At 39.3% G+C, this 17,441-nt stretch overlaps 1 protein-coding gene across 2 annotated transcripts in view; it reads right to left on the minus strand.

Annotated features, from left to right (window-relative positions):
• LOC113880657 overlaps window positions 1-17,441 on the minus strand; it is a 56,907-nt gene that overhangs the window by 9,945 nt on the left and 29,521 nt on the right. The window contains exon 3 of one of the 2 annotated variants that reach the window (XM_027523125.1): window positions 14,525-14,879. The exons of the other annotated variant lie outside the window; for it this stretch is intronic. The gene's annotated coding sequence lies outside the window, so the exon portion shown is untranslated. Of the gene's footprint in view, window positions 1-14,524; window positions 14,880-17,441 lie in introns of those variants that run through there. 2 annotated transcript variants of the gene reach the window in all.

Below are 17,441 nucleotides of genomic sequence, written 5' to 3' on the forward strand. Positions count from 1 at the left end.
AGACTCAGGTCCATCGAGTCAGTGATGCCAACCAGCCATCTCATCATCTGTCGTCCCCTTCTCCTCCTGCCCCCAATCCCTCCCAGCATCAAAGTCATTTCCAATGAGTCAACTCTTCACATCAGGTGGCCAAAGTACTGGAGTTTCAGTTTTAGCATCATTCCTTCCAAAGAAATCTCAGGGCTGATCTCCTTCAGAATGGACTGGTTGGATCTCCTTGCAGTCCAAGGGACTCTCAAGAGTCTTCTCCAACACCACAGTTCAAAAGCATCAATTCTTCGGCACTCAGCTTTCTTCACAGTCCAACTCTCACATCCATACATGACCACTGGAAAAACCATAGCCTTGACTAGACGGACCTTTGTTGGCAAAGTAATGTCTCTGCTTTTGAATATGCTATCTAGGTTGGTCTTACCTTTTCTTCCAAGGAGTAAGCGTCTTTTAATTTCATGGCTGCAGTCACCATCTGCAGTGATTTTGGAGCCTCCCCAAAATAAAGTCTGACACTGTTTCCACTGTTTCCCCATCTATTTCCCGTGAAGTGATGGGACCAGATGCCATGATCTTCGTTTTCTGAATGTTGAGCTTTAAGCCAACTTTTTCACTCTCCTCTTTCATCAAAAGGCTCTTTAGTTCCTCTTCACTTTCTGCCATAAAGGTGGCATCATCTGCATATCTGAGGTTATTGATATTTCTCTCAGCAATCTTGATTCCAGCTTGTGCTTCTTCCAGCCCAGCATTTCTCATGATGTACTCTGCATAGAAGTTAAATAAGCAGGGTGACAATATACAGCCTTCGCATGTTCCTTTCCCTACTTGGAACCAGTCTGTTGTTCCATGTCCAGTTCTAACTGTTGCTTCCTGACCTGCATATAGGTTTCTCAAGAGGCAGGTCAGGTGGTCTGGTATTCCCATATCTTTCAGAACTTTCCACAGTTTATTGTGATCCACACAATTAAAGGCTTTGACATAGTCAATAAAGCAGAAATAGATATTTTTTCTGGAGCTCTCTTGCTTTTTCGATGATCCAGCAGATGCTGGCAATTTGATCTCTGGTTCCTCTGCCTTTTCTAAAACCAGCTTGAACATCTGGAAGTTCACAGTTCACGTATTGCTGATAGTCACTATTTCTATAGCACTTGCAAGTAAATAGTCTGAACTGAGATGTTCTGTAAGTATCAAATCCACACTGGATTTCAAAGTACCAAGCCAGGCTTCAGCAATACATGAATATTAAAAGTCTAGTTTGTTCTAAAGGATGTATAAAGTAGAGAGAGGGTTAGATCACAAAGCAGTTTTGTCCTGCAAGGTTAGAGCTTGATAAATGGTAATGATAATGATAAAAATTTAATGATACAGTAAAATTTTACTGAATAAATACACTGAGAAAGTTCTGCCTGAGTTTCCTCATCAACTATATATATATGTCTCTCTCTATATATATATATAATATATAACTTCCCTTTTATATATGTATAAATATATATCGGTTAGAATTTTATATCAATTAGAACTATATAATATATATCATATATAATAATGAACATAATATGTATTAAGGTATTAGTTTAAGGATATATATATCCTTAAATATATATATTATATATATACACTTTATAAGTATAAATATATTATATATACATATACATAAATTTATATGTATATTTATACATATACATAAATATAAATTATATTTATATTTATAAATATGCACACATCCAACTTTCCCAATGTGTGTGAGTGTGTATTTATGAGTTTTTCAAGGATCAAGTGAGTTTGTTCACATATAGCACAGCACAGTGCCAGTCATAAACAATAAATATTAGATTTTATTATATTATAAATGTTTATTGAAGAAACCTCAAAGATCATAATATTTTCCAAATGATCTATGGCACAGTAGAACTTCATAGCTAATATGGGAGTGTTTGTTGAAAAAAGACAGTTGTAGAAACATATATAAATAACATTATTGTCTTTTGACATCTTTTATACATTTTTGCAACTGTGTTCTTTATGTTTATATTCTTAGAATCTCACTACTAAAAGGAGAATGATAGGTTATTATCTCGTCAAACTTCATTAATGAACAGATGAAGAAGATGCCACTCAAAAAAGTTAAAAGTCATGTCTTGCACTCAAATTCTTATTTAAGAGAAGCAAGACAATAGTGGCATTTTATTAAGTAGTTGCCACAGGCTGGAGGTGTGTAAAAACTTTGGAGATTGTATCTCATGGAAGCAATTAAACAAGCAACTAAAATAAATGCTGTAACTTCTCCCTAACATATGTGAGAAAATGAGAGCTGGAAGACATTGTCTTAGCTGTCTGAGGTCCCCTCGCAGGTAGACTGAGAACCAATCTATAAACTCTAGTTTGACGTCAAAACTTGTGGACTTTATCTTGTATTTTGTTTTCCTTGTTAGTTTTATTGTTGTTTTTAAAGTAAAGTGTCAACATACAAACTCTCTACTTTTGGTTAGTCTATAATGAAGGTGAATTGGAAGCATCTTGTCGAATCTAAACTCTAATTGGCAGCAAATGCCAGCACAGAAAGGAGGTAGTTCAAGATTAATGGTTATGGGGCCCTGGGTAACACCTCAGAGAGGCCCTTGATCTATTCATCTCATTGGGAATAAACATACAGGATGAGGAATTAGCTGGGTTATGATGGACAAGATATATAGACACACTTCCTTGAGGGACATATAAAGTGATTGAAGGAGCAAATGGACTGTGAAAAATGACTTTTTGCTTCTTCTCAGTTTAGAGACATCAGAGCTTAACTTTTATCTCCCAACAAAAGCATTAAGTGATCAAACAAATTTCAGGATCTTTAATTTAACAGACCTAGTATTAATGGATTAAATAACTGTAAAATTAGGTAAAAGAAAATTGAATTAATTTAATTGCTTGCTAATGAAGGAAAAAAATCAACTTCTTCCTTTATTATTAAACTGGTTAAAAAATTATCTTAAGTAATGTATTTGAACTAATATAAGGTCTACTGGCCGTATTGATTTGAACAGCCAAATTTGATATGGAGATGACAAGAATTCTTTGGATCCTTCTAGCTTGAAAAATAATCCTCCAAAAATGAAAAAATCATTCATTCCTAACTTAAGGTGATGGCAGGAAGAAAGGAAGATGAATATATTTTATTTAAATCAAAAATATTGTTTCTAGTTTACTGGATCCAGTGAGTACAATAAAAGATAGTTTGATAAAATTCACATGGAAACTGGCTAATTCTGGTGAGAATGTGTGTGTGTGTGTGTGTTAGTCACTCAGTCGTGTCCAACTCTTTGCGACCCCATAAACTGTAGCCTGCCAGGCTCCTCTCTACATGGATTTCTCCATGCGAGAATACTGGAGCGAGTAGCCATTCCCTCCTCCAAGGGATCTTCCCCACCCAATGATCAAACACAGGTCTGAATTGCAGGCAGGTTGTGGCTTAGATGGTAAAGTGTCTGCCCGCTATGTGGGAGACCCGTGTTTGATGCCTGGGTTAGGAAGCTCCCCTGGAAAAGGAAATGGCAACCCACTCCAGTACTCTTGCCTGGAAAATTCTATGGATGGAGGAGCCTGGTAGGCTGCAGTCCATGGGGCTGCAAAGAGTTGGACACGACTGAGCGACTTCACTTTCTTTACCATCTGAGCCACAAGGAAAGCCCAAGAATGGGTGTAGTGGTTTGCTATTACTGTTATAACAAATTAACACAAACTTGGTGGCTTAAAACAATAAAGATGTGTTATTTGTTTTGTAGACCAGAAATCTCACTGGGGTAAAAATCAATGGGTCAGCAGGGCTGGGGTGCTTCTGGAGGCTTTAGCAGAGAATCTCTTTGCTTGCCTTTGCCAACTTCTAGGTCCTGCCTGCATGTCTTTGCTTTTGGCCCCATTCTTCCGTCTTGAAGGCCAACAGAATAGCATGTTCAAATCTCTCTCTCTGACTTTCACATGTGCTCTATCTTTCTCATCTCTTTTTCCCACTCATCAGGACCCTGATGCAACCAGCCTTCCTTTCAGAGACAAAATTCCTTTATGCTGTCCCTGTCTTCCCTGTGATCAGCTTTACACACCCCTCTCTTCCCATCTCTTCAGTGATCAAGTTTTGGTAGTCACAGGTCCTAATTTAAATTACTGTTGTTTCACTTAGATAGCTTATTTGATTCTATTCCACTATTATCCTAGAGGCTGTATCAACCAGATTTATCTGAGATCAAGTTCACTCAGTCACCTGTCCTCTTGGGACTTTTGACTAACCCATAGACCTGAAACTATACAAACTTGAAAGCACCAAGTTGGATGCTTTTTCTGCATGATTACTACGTGTCACAACTGGCATTGCTCATTCCATAATTCTTTCTATGCCCTTCTACTATTCCTAGAGTTCACTATATCCATTTTGCCATGTGTTCAGTTGTTCACAATGTCTGTGTGTATACAGACACACACAATATCTGGATGTATACAGATGCTCATGATATCCGGCTGTGTGGACAGGTGTACATAATATCTGAATGTGGATACAGACACACACCTATAATTATATGTAATTTATGGGCATAAGTATTTGACAGAACACACCCATTTAAGAACAGCATCCTGTGCTTGTGCTAGGTATTTGAAAAGTTTGGAAGAGGAATGATACAGAACCAGTTATGATGAAATTACGTAGATAGTTTTCTCAGAAGACATTGTTTGACAGGAATATTCTCTCTGTGTGAAAACCAAACCTTAGTCTCTGGGACTCAGACAAGCCTCACTATTGAGGCGAATCTTCTCACAAGACCATGTGCTGTGCTTAGTCGCTCAGTCGTGTCCAACTCTTTACGACCCCATGGACTGTAGCCCACCAGGCTTTTCTGTCCATGGGGATACTCCAGGCAAGAACACTGGAGTGGGTTGCCTTGCCCTTCTCCAGGACCTTCCCAACCCAGGGATCAAACCCAGGTCTCTCACATTGCAGGTGGATTCTTTGCTGTCTGAGCCACCAGATCACTATGGAGTCAGCTTACTGAAGAACTATAGTCCTGTATTAAAATGGATTACTACTGGTGGATTAATGTTAGACACTAAATGTATTTTACCATGTATTTTACCCCTTAATATAAACCATGGTATGAAACAAGGACACCTATAAGTGCTATATTCAGATTTAATAAATAGTAATTTTTTTCCGTTGAAGTTTAATAAATAATTTAATAAGTCTCCCACCAGAATCCTATGGAATTCCAAATAAATCAGTAGATTTTCAGTTTAGCTGTTTAGCGGTTGTAATGAATCCTTAATGTCTAACAGCGTCTACTGTTTACATTTGCCTGGGGTCTCTAAAACATTATGAGATGAAATGATTTTTCTGGTCCTTGGTGTATGGCTGTCATAGAATGAAAGTGTTTCATGAATTTCATATTTGAGCGAATGACTTCCATTCTTCAGTCTCTTGTGGGAAAGGAGAAATAGGTGGGGCTGAATTGAATGACACGCTGTCTTGTCTAGATTGAATTTGTTATGAATTGCATGGTTCTCAATTGTACTCTCATGCATCCTTAAAACAAACCACGAATTCTATGGGACATATTTTGTTCTTTGGTGAACACTAGAAATATATAAATGATGATTTAAAGGCCATGAAACTGAAGCTGGTATAAGGCTGCAAACAGCATGCTAATTTTCTTTAGAAACATAAAGAGAGTTTGTTTTGAATATCATTAAAAGTTTAATAAGAGTTCCTTTCAAGGCACTATACAAAAGCAACTCCACAGAAAAATAAATATGTACCCATTAGCCTTTGCTAAAATGTACCCAGATTTTCAATTATGCAAGGCTTGTAAAGCCAATGATTTCCTCCTTTTAGAATCACTTAAAACAAGTGCTAAGAATTATATTGTTATTTAAATAGGGAACATTCATGTATAAAGAATGGATTTCTGTCTAAACATAAGAGATTGCAGAACTAAAACATGATTCTGTTTTAACACTTTGGACAGTTCATTAGGAGGAATCAAAACAACACAGAGAAGCGAATCAGCTGGCTGGTCTCTGAGGAATATTTGGTCTCTATAACCTTTTCTATGAGCTCAGATAACCGAATTCATTCAGCAAATCTCCACCAAGGTCCTGTTATGGCTACACTTTGTTCTAGGAATTGGGGTATAATGCTGAACATGTTAGCCAATATCCTGCCAAAGCCTGATGGCACTTACTTTTTACTGGGGTGACAGACACAACTCTAAAACAAAGTAACATATAATGTAAAGTCAGCTGGTTAACTGTAAGCGCTACTAGGGAAAATAAAGGATGATCAGGGCCAAAATGACAGGAGTGTGATGTAATTACCCAGGTTTAACTTTTCTCACAAGGGTATTTACCTTATGATTACTATCTGCGCGAGAATTTAAAGCAGGTTATATAAATGGACATGAGTTTGAGCAAGCTCCGGGAGATGGTGAAGGACAGGGAGGAGTGGCGTACTGCGTGCGGTCCACGGGGTTGCAAAGAGTCAGACGCGACTGAGCAACTGAACAACAATACAAGTAAACAAGGCACAGAATAATTATATAAATATTGGTAGGAGTTGGGTATAATTATATTCTAAAGTTAAATTCAATCACAGAAATACAGACCTTACAGCCTGGTTTAGGTGCTGCATATGAGCCATGAATTTGGCACAGAGGACTATTCAAGGAATCCTTAAGACTGTCTAACTTCAAAACCTGAGTACTGCCAAGGGGTTCAGGAGAAGAACATTTTGCTGAAATACAGACACAGAAAGTTTTTTTTCTGGCATGGATCAGAACTATGCAACAGAGTAGATGATTCTTTGACATCCTTTAATGTCAAGAAAAGCAATTAAAGGTCTAATTATCTCAGCATTGTAATTCATTTTCTCCTCATCTTGCTTTGTATTTTTGTTTGTTTGGTGTGTGTGTGTGTGTGTGTGTGTGCTGTGCAGAAATGTCTCAAGCCCCTCTGTGACTTTAAGGAAATCTATGGACCCTGTCCCCAGATTATGTCATTGTTGTTTAGTCGCTAAGTCATGTCTGACTCTTTTGCAATTCCATGGACTGGAGCCTACCAGGCTCCTCTGTCCATGGGATTTCCCAAGCAAGAATACTGGAGTGGAGTGGGCTGCCATTTCCTTCTCCAGAGGATCTTCTCAACCCAGGGATCAAACCTGCATCTCCTGCATCACAGGTGGATTCTTTACCACCAAGCCGCCAGGGAAGCCCCTGTCCCCAAATTATATCCACCCCTAATTGGGCACACAGTGTCAAGGAATGTCAAGGAGGTCTGAAGCCCAAGCAAAAATCCAATGATGTCCATTTTCCCTTTATTATAATAGCATGAAGAAGAGAGAAACATTCTGTTGTAGGCTCTGATTTTTTTTTTTAAATCACATGCCGATATTCTTTGGCCAGTTATTAACAGAACCATATGTTTTGAAAATTAAGACCTTCTGAGAAAAATTAAGGAACCAAGAAAGACACTGGTATCTCTGACCATATGTTAAACAGGTTGTACAAGCCAGCTTTCATATTGCATCCAAGTCATCACCATTTATGTCTACATTGCTAAAGTGTCTACTTTTTTCTTTCTATTTTATTCACTGTTATATTTTTAAGCAACATGGAAAGAAATTATGTGGCAGTGTGTATATCTGCTTGTCAGTATCATTTCATTTCCGAGGAAATTGAATTAACTAGGTAACTAATAGAAAAGAATTGAATACAGTTTAAAAAAAAAATCCCTCTATTTGAGCCAAAATTGAAACTCAAATCACAAAAAGGTATATATCATAAACAGCAAAAAAAATAATAATAATAATAATAATTCCAATCTGGGTGGATAAATGTCTTAATTGCCAAGAATCACATTGTAACAGTTCAGTTTGACATCATTAAGAGTATTTCAAATTACTATATCACCTACTGGGACTCATTTAATCATGCCCACATTTGCCCACCTGATCTGCTTAAAAAAAGTTAAGTGAATCAGAATAAAAATGCTCATTGTGATATGATATAACTTATTTTTCAGAAGCGCCTTTTCCATTGTCTCTTTTTTTTTTTTCCATTTTCTTCCCCATAGTATTCAAAACCTGTATTGGAAGCCAAGAAAGCAGAGGGTGGGGAAGTCATTAGTTACCATGAAAGGGAAATAAGGTCTCTGCATGGGGTACACAAGTCTTTGGCACGCCAGTGGTGGCACTGAGTTAACGAATTGTAAAAACCTGATTCTGTTCTGAAGACACACAATGGTAATACCCAGCAGGAGGAAAAAAAGTACTTTTTTTTTTTAAAAGAACATAATTCCTTTTTAGCGTAAATTTCTTTTCAGGTACACTTGCATAAGCACTTGTTTCATATGAGAGGATCTTTTGATATACAGTGGGTGTGTTTCTTGATATTTCAATACCCCTGAGACATTTCTAACTTGAGTCGTATTTTCCCAGAGAAGTTGACTAGATGTTGAGAAAACTTTTTATTTGTGACTTGCTAGTGTGCTGATCATTGCTTAAGATCAGAAACCGTAATTAAATAAATATATCCTTACAACTGCTGGCTTGAGAATATTCTCTAGGGTTATCACATATGAGGCAGCAAATCAATGCCTGAGATTCAAGATATCTTCCCTGATGACTTTTGATTTGGGCCTCTTTTGGGGGAAAAAGGCATCTTTTTGAACCATGGTTAGTTTTTCGTTCATGTGGTATATTAAAACACTATGACTTAATTTCTCTAATCATTAATTTGCTTATCATTGAAAAATGGAATAAAAGTAGTGCCTATGGCATAAAGTTGTGGTCAGGGTTACATACATTGATACACGTGAAACAGATAGAACTCACATAGGCACACAGGCAGCACCCAATGGAACTGGCAGTCATGATACGAGGGTACCAGGTTTTCTCTCTTGTTTGGCATATTCATGGATTTCTCTTTATATCCCACTTCATTTCTAGCTGCTCTAAAGGGTGACAGCCTATCTTTTTTGGTGTGGTCCAATTTTGTATACTTAATTTAAAAGTGTGAAAGTGTTAGTCCCTCAGTCCTGTCTGACTCTGCAACAACGCCATGGACTGTAGCCCACCATGCTCCTATCTTCATGGAATTCTCCAGGCAAGAATACTGGAATGGGTAGCCATTCCCTTCTCCAAGGGATTCTCCTGACCCAGGGAGCATCTATACACATCTTAGTGTACCTGTAATTTGATGGTTGATTCCTACCTCAAGTGCCCCCAAGTATCTCTCTGCTGTTCTGCTTCAAGACTCTTCCTAAAGCCATGAACAGTTATTATATACAAGGAAGATAAAACCCACAGTAAATCTCAACTATTAGAGACTAAGAATCTATAAATGGATCAGACACTTTGGTTTTTGGTGGGAGCATTCTGAGACATATTCTACCTTGTTCTCAGAGGCCCCCAGTAGGAATGAACCTAGTTGCTTAAAACCATCACCAATTCAATATTCCAGCTTAATTGGATTTTTCTCCTTTCATGCTTCCTGCTCCTGGGACCATCTCTCAAATAAATTCCCAAGACTTTGACTCAGACTCTTTTGTGGAGGAATCCAACTTCCAGTAGAGAACATAGCCTATATTTTCACTTGGACCTCACAACAATATTAGTGGAAATTTTCAGATTATTTCTTTTTGTATAGTGTAACAACAAGGAGACAAACTGAAAGAAAACTAATTTTATTTATATAGAAAATCCATAAACCTATGTACCTTTCCTTGAAATTTTTATGGACCTCCATGTATTAAATGAATTATCAGTAGATAAAAACTTAGAAATCCTAAAGATGCCAACTTCTTTATCTTATCAATAGTTCTCTAAAACAAACAGTCCTATTTATAGTTTTCTGTCTTCACTTGTCTATTTTCTAGGTGTGGTTTTTGGGTAGTTCTTGTGATTTATTACCAATGATTAAACTCACTTTGAAGCTGGAAATGAATGGAGTCTATGGGGAGATATATCAATACATTTGAGGGAAGAAAAACAAAGCAAATTTTCATGCTGTGGCCATTTTGATTGACTAGTCAGCCCAGCCATAACTTGTGCTGTTCACCAATTGGCCAATGGAGCTGTAGCTCAGATCTCGGTCGGTAAGCCACCTCTGCAAAACCAGTTTGTCTTGCCCTGTAGGCATTTTTACAGTATCCCGTGTCTATCTTTCTGACTGTCAGTTTCATCTCTGGTTATTATGATGCTTTACTTAGCCTTTTCCTTGTAGGGGAAAATGTTAGTAGTTTGTTTTTTTTTTAAAGAGAGAAAATTAATATGGACTCAGGCTACTGGATCCTTCCCCTGTGGAAACTTAGCTTGCAACAATAACCCCCTGGAGGGGTAAATCTTATCCAGTATGGCTTTCATCATGAAACCAGTAGCTTTTAGATAGGATTGAGATGCCAGCGTTTGGCCTGCACAGTGATGATGTTTTAATTTGAATTGGTTGTCAATTTAAAGATCAAGGTGGTATCAACAAATATGAATATTTTGAGCTTCTGAAATACTGGAAACATTTATAAACTCACATCTCTATCTCTTTAATGCTCACAGAGGCTAGAGCATAGTATCAATGTTCTTCAGTCACAGATCACCACGGTCCCCACATCGATGTCCATGGTCTCCTCACAGATGCCAGTTCTTGATCCTTGACTCTATTTTCTTGCTTGTCATCTGAGTCACTCACTTATACTACAGTCTGGCCCCCAGAAGATTTGAATTTCAGTTTCAGTATTAGAAAGGACACAAAATAACATGACTTCCCTTTTTTAAAGTCAAAATAAATCTAGGATACAATAGTACAATTTAAATCAGCTAATTCTAGAGCTTGCCAGGGACTTTGGAGTTTGATCCAAACTCCCTTAAATTACTGATATGGAAACTAGGAACAGAGAAGTTAATTTCTGCATTAGCTAATGATACAGTGTATCAGCGCTGCTGCTGCTGCTGCTGCCGCCAAGTCGCTTCAGTCGTGTCCGACTCTGTGCAACCCCGTAGACGGCAGCCCACCAGGCTCCCCCGTCCCTGGGATTCTCCAGGCAAGAACACTGGAGTGGGTTGCCACTGAAGTGGTCTAAACAACACTTTGAAGATGCTTCACTTTTTCCTTTGGAATACAAAGGACATAGGCTATGTCTTTATCCAGGATTTTGATTGTTTCAAAATTCTCCTTTAAAAAAAAAATGTTAAGATATTTATGAAATACAAATTGCAAAACTGAGAACCTTACCAACAGCCAAGAAATAAAACCATTATGTTTTGAAGCCATCTCAGTAGCTATTGTGAGCTTTACCTTCAAGATGATAAACCCATAAGAATGTGAGAGCACACAGGAAGTGGAAAAAGAAAGTGTTAATAGAAAGAGGCTTTAAAGAGGTTGGATGTATGATTCTAAGTATTACTTTTTTTGGTCATTATTAACCCTAGTAGTGTGTTTCATTCTTCACATTGGAAATTTCTTCCACGGCAAGATTTCGGCTTTATATAAAAAGATAATAGGTATTCTAACCTATTTTAGGACCTTTGTAAAGGTCACTCTGGGAGTGATCTGAGAGCTTTAACAGACATGCTCACTGGAGTCCTCATTATCTACTGAAACAAAAACTCTTAAAATTCCAAGAATTCTGAGTTGCTATTAGGATGGAGTAAAGGGACACTTTTTTCTTTCAAAGGCAGTAAAAAAAAACCCTCAAGTGATGACCTGCAGGGTGTATTAAGAATTTCCAGACTTAACAGGTGCTTGGTCTCTGAACTGGCTGTGCATGGACATGAGTGGAGGGGAAGCTGGTGACATACAGAGGTCATATAGTTCTTATTAAGTAAGTGCTGTTCTCCAAGAATGCCAGGCTTTCAAGGAATCATGGTAACTCAGATCTCTTATTTATGTATTTGTTTTCTATGAATTAACCCAAATGCTCCTTCCCTCCCATCCAAATAACACCCAAACAACACATGCTGCTCCTTGCTGCTGCTGCTTAGTCGCTTCAGTCGTGTCCGACTCTGTGCGACCCATAGACAGCAGCCCACCAGGCTCCCCTGTCCCTGGGATTCTCCAGGCAAGAACACTGGAGTGGGTTGCCATTTCCTTCTCCAACGCACGAAAGTGAAAAGTGAAAGTGAAGTCACTCAGTCGTATCCAACTCGTAGCGACCCCATGGACAGCAGCCTACCAGGCTCCTCCATCCATGGCATTTTCCAGGCAGGAGTACTGGAGTGGGGTGCCATTGCCTTCTCCGACACTGGTCCCTAGGTACTTTTAAACAGTTGCTTCACATTATATACTTTTTATTCTAATAATCGTACAATTGGTTTCTCTGCTTCGACCAGTCACCCTTTGGTGACCCTGTTCCCCACCCAGCAGGCACAGCATCCTGTTAAAACAGAAGTCCTCCTGTGTCACCCCTCTAATCTAACCCTAGAATAGCTTTTGGCTCTCACAGAGCAAAGAGCTAAGCAGTTACAATGCCTGATGTGTCCTACAACAAGGATTCTCAAAACATGGCCCCTGGACCAACAATATCAGCATCGGGAACTTGTTAGACACGCATATTCTCAGAGCCTACCCCAGATCTACTGAAGCACTGAGGGGTGTGCCCAGCTCTCTGTGTTTTAACAGGTCAGCCAAGATTCCCTGGTATTTAGATTCTATTACACTTGGACCTGAGTGCTCTCCCTTTCCTAACCTGACCACAGCCACTCTGGCCCCCTTGCAGCCACAGGAATCTGCTGCGTCCACTCCTACTTCTGAGCCTGTGTACTTGCTGTTCCCTCTTCCTCAGGGTAGCTGTGTGCGTGCTCCCTCACCAGCTTCAGGTCTTTCCTCAGATGTCATCCCCACAGTTGAGGTTTCCTTGCCCACTATATTAATTTCCTATGGCTACTATTATAAAATACCAAACTATTGAAAAGGCTTGAAAAAAAAACCAGATATTTATTTATTCTCCTAGGGTTCTGGAGGCTACAAGTCCAAGTTAAAGGGTCAGCAGGGCCACATTCCCTCTCAGACGTTGGGTACAATCCCTCCTTGCCTTTTCTTAGTTCTGGTGATGGTCAGAAGTCCTTGGTGTTCCTTGGCTTATAATTGCAATGCTCCAGTCTCTGCTTCTGTAGACACGTAATGCTCTCCTTGTGTGTCTAAACATTATCTTCTAATGAAAAGACAATAGTCATATTGGACTAAGAGTCCACTCCCCTCAAGTATGACTTCCTCTTAACTCATTGTATCTGCATAGATTGTTTATAAATAAGGTCACATTCTGAGGTCCTAGTGATTAGGACTTGAATTCCTCTTTGGAGGAATACAATTAAACCCTTAATACCCACCCTATTTAACACTGCATTCCACTGTCAGCACTTCCTATCCCACTTCTTTTTCTTTTTGCTGTTTATCACTTCCTCAAACTTGCTGTGTTTTACTTATCTATTTGGTTTACTCTCTGGCTCCCTTCTCTGAAATTTAAGTTTCATGATGACAAAAATTCTTGTCCTTTTTGTTTTCATTCTCACAATATCCTTAGCTCTTACAACATACCTGGCACACAGTACCACTCAGTAAACCTATTCTGAATGAATGAAAAGGAAATAGCTTAACAAGACCATTTCACTGTTAAGAAGTCTGATTACCGCAAAAATAATCTGTTTTTTTTTTTTCACTCCCTGGAGGCTAGGCATGCAGAGGATAGTATGAAATACCCTCTGCCCCCCACCTCCTTACAGTCCATGAAATTCTCCAGGCCAGAATACTGGAGTGGGTAGCCTTTCCCTTCTCCAGGGGATCTTCCCAACCCAGGGATTGAACTCAGATCTTCCGCATTGCAGGTAGATTCTTTACCGGCTGAGCCACATGAGAAGCCCAAGAAACGTTAAGTTCATTCTAAAACTAATGATAAACCCGTAGGTGGACTGGCTTTCTCTCACGCGAGAGACTCAAGGGAAGCGCTAGAACTGGGGATCTTATTGGGTTAATAACGCAGGATCCAGGAAATGGGCTGCTATTAGCAATATAGTTGGTGAAAGCAGGTCAGGGAGTAAAAAGCTCCTACACTGGTGTCTCTTGTGCCTGGATCTTGACATTGTTGTTCACTCACTCACTCACTCATTCCTTCAGTCATTCAAGAGATTCTTGGATACCCAAGTGCTACCTTCTGGGCTCCAAGTTTGGGATATGAGACTAGGTTTGTGAACTTATGGAACTTGCACTGTGTCAGTTCGGTCACTCAGTCATGTCTGACTCTTTGCAAGCCCATGGACTGCAGCACGCCAGGCCTCCCTGTCTATCACCAACTCCCAGAGCTTGATCAAACTCATGTCCATTGAGTTGGTGATGCCATCCAACCATCTCATCCTCTGTTGTCCCCTTCTCCTCCTGCCTTCAATCTTTCCCAGCATCAGGGTTTTTTCCAGTGAGTCAGTTCTTCACATCAGCTGGCCAAAGTACCGGAGTTTCAGCTTCAGCATCAGTCCTTCCAATGAATACGCAGGACTGATTTCCTTTAGGATGGACTGGTTTGATCTTCTTGCAGTCCAGGGGACTCTCAAGAGTCTTCTCTAACACCACAGTTCAGAATCATCAGTGTGCAAAATGCACTGTGCGCATGAAAAATGCACTGTATGAGGGGATACGATGTAAGTGAGTGCATGGTTGTGCCACAGACACTTTTTTCATGGGACAAGACCTGCTTGAGGTGTTGTCTTGTTATTCACCCCAAAGAAAATCAATTTCCTTTAATCTAATAGGTATAAAATAATACAGGTGTTTAATAGCCAGGTGGGAATTCACCAGAACAGACCCCTGATTGGACTGTCAGAGGTAAGGCTGCTGTTGAGCAGGTCTTGTTTTTAGAGTCAGTGCTTAAGCACACCCCTGCATAATGGAATTGAAAAGAAAGAGCTGATTAGTGAGGTGGATTAGCAGGTGAGGCCATAAACTTATACCGAAGTTAACATTTCTTCTCAGCCATAAATGAGCCATGTAACTTTGGAAAAAGTTGCCTAACCTACCCAAGGCTTCATTTTCTTATCTATAAAATGGCATTAATCTTTCTGTGTCATGAGATGGACATAGCTAAAGAACATAAGCATGTAGCCCAGCGGCTGGTCCATAGTCAGCACTCACTAATCCTATTCAAGGGAAGACATAAATCCAGATGTGAAAGATTTTGAATTTGGCAGATCTTTGCTTATCTTTAGTGATTTTATGGGATAAAAGAGATGGAGCTATGAAAACAATATGAGCCAGAGCTCTGAAATGTGAAACACCTGCCCATATCAAAAGGTGGACCATTATGTCAAGAATGGCCAAGAAAATTACAACCTTCTCTTTTAGGACAGTTTTTACTTTTGACTAGGTATGAATTTGGGGGTGACAAATATAAAGGGAGTTTCACAAAACACTACAGGGAAGTGACCCATAGTATAACACAAGTTTTCATCTGGGTATTGCTAAAATTATGCAATATCTCTCTTTAGCTGCTGTCTTACAAAATACAGCAGTGAATTAAAACTGAACAGTGAACTGCACTCTCACCATCTGTCTTGAGAGAGGTATAACATGGGCCTGGCTGTCATTCAGATTATTTGGGAAGGAAAACCATTATGTGTTTTACCAGCCTCAGATTGAGCACCCTGTACAGAGTTTGAACCAAACTATTAAAAATACCTCCTCAAGTTATTTCCAGGGCTTCCATTGTCAATAAAAATGCTTTGACAGTGAAGTTTAGTAAAAGTGTTAGTTGCTCAGCCATGTCCGACTCTTTGTGACCCCATGGGCTGTAGCCTGCCAGTCTCCTCTGTCCGTGGAATTCTCCAGGCAAGAATACTGGAGTGGGTAGCCATTCCCTTCTCCAGGGAATCTTCCCAACCCAGGGATCAAACCTGAGTCTCCTTCATCACAGACAGATTCATTACTGTCTGAGCCACCGGTAAAATATAAGTCACTGATAATTCAAATGACTTTATAGGCTCTGCTAACTAAAACACTGAAGGTAAGAAACTCTCTTTCATCTTCTCCTGTCCTATTCTTTCCCTCAGATTTTCCTCAAGTGATCACTGAAGTACGGCTAGGATGTCAGGTTGATGTAAAAGGGTCATTAATTAACAACCATGGTCTTTGCTAGCCATTTGGTGCCTTTGGAAAACTATATCTGTAGCTGCAATCCTGTTTAAAGCTGTGAGAATAATGTGTGTGTGTACTCAGTTGCTCAGACATGTCCAACTCCCCTGTCCATGAAATTTTCCAGGTAAGAATACTGAAGTGGGTTGCCATCTCCTCCGCCAGGGGTTTTTCCTGACCCTGGGAGTGAACCTACGTCTCTTACATCCCCTGCAATGGCCACCTGTGAGAATAATAGCATGTTTTTAAAAATTCTGGACCTAGACAAACAAAATGTCCTTTTTAGAGCAAGGATGTCATCAGTGTTTTAGAGAGGCAGAGAAAAAGAAAAACGCAAGTAGCCGCCATTCTCCTTTGCTAGAATCTCCAATGAGCTGTCAAGATATCAGTTTGCTGGCCCACTTCTGACTAAACATAAAGATCTTTTTTTAAAGGTAAGGTATTTGATATACATTTTTCTATTCTGGAAACACGAGCTGTGGCCTTTTTAGGTCAGGTATATAGGTCTCATTATGGATGGGACCCAGCGCCTGCTTTTATAAACTGATTGCTGTTCTGTCCTTGCTTATCCTAGTGCAGAGAAGATGTGCAACCCAAACAGGCATCTTTATGCTAAATGACCTTCCCTCAGCCTTCTTCTCGGTGTAACTTCACAACATGTCAGCAGCTTGGATTAAACTAGGTTTAGTGTCTATTCAGTAATTCCTTGAGCAGTGGGTTTTCTTATTTAAAGCTATACAGGAGAACTCTGCTTTGTTGCCAATACTAGGGGGATGGTTTTATGTGGAGACATAATTTGACTTAGAATATTCCCACTTCTTGTAGCAGTGTGCTGTATTTTAAAAGAGTTCCCATATATTATGCAAACGAAATGTTTTACAGACTTGTCACAGATGGCAGTTGGAAGTGACTATTGGACGATCACTCCATACCATCTTCTTCTGAAAAACGATGAGCTTGATTTGTCTCCCTGTGATCCCTAATTTGAGGAGCATAAGCCTTAGAATTAACAAAAACTTCTGAAGAGTTATGCAGGGGTGGGAAAATACAGAGTTCTTTGAAGAGAGACTAGGAGAAAATATCTTCCTGTGTGGTTCCTAAAAGACAGAATTTTATGCCTTTACTAATAAGTATTATTTTTTTTTCTTTTTACTACATATTATGCATTGTGCTGGGAGGAAGGTGAATGGAGAGAAAGAAAAACATATCTGAAAGCTTTGGGGGCTGTTTATTTCTTACAGAGTTAAGCACTGCTCATTAGCAAAATTGTAGGTCAAATGTTTCCATCTTACTCATCTCCTTTCAGTCCTTCCA

The sequence above is a fragment of the Bos indicus x Bos taurus genome, chromosome 22, assembly GCF_003369695.1.
Source record: "Bos indicus x Bos taurus breed Angus x Brahman F1 hybrid chromosome 22, Bos_hybrid_MaternalHap_v2.0, whole genome shotgun sequence".
NCBI lineage: Eukaryota > Metazoa > Chordata > Mammalia > Artiodactyla > Bovidae > Bos > Bos indicus x Bos taurus.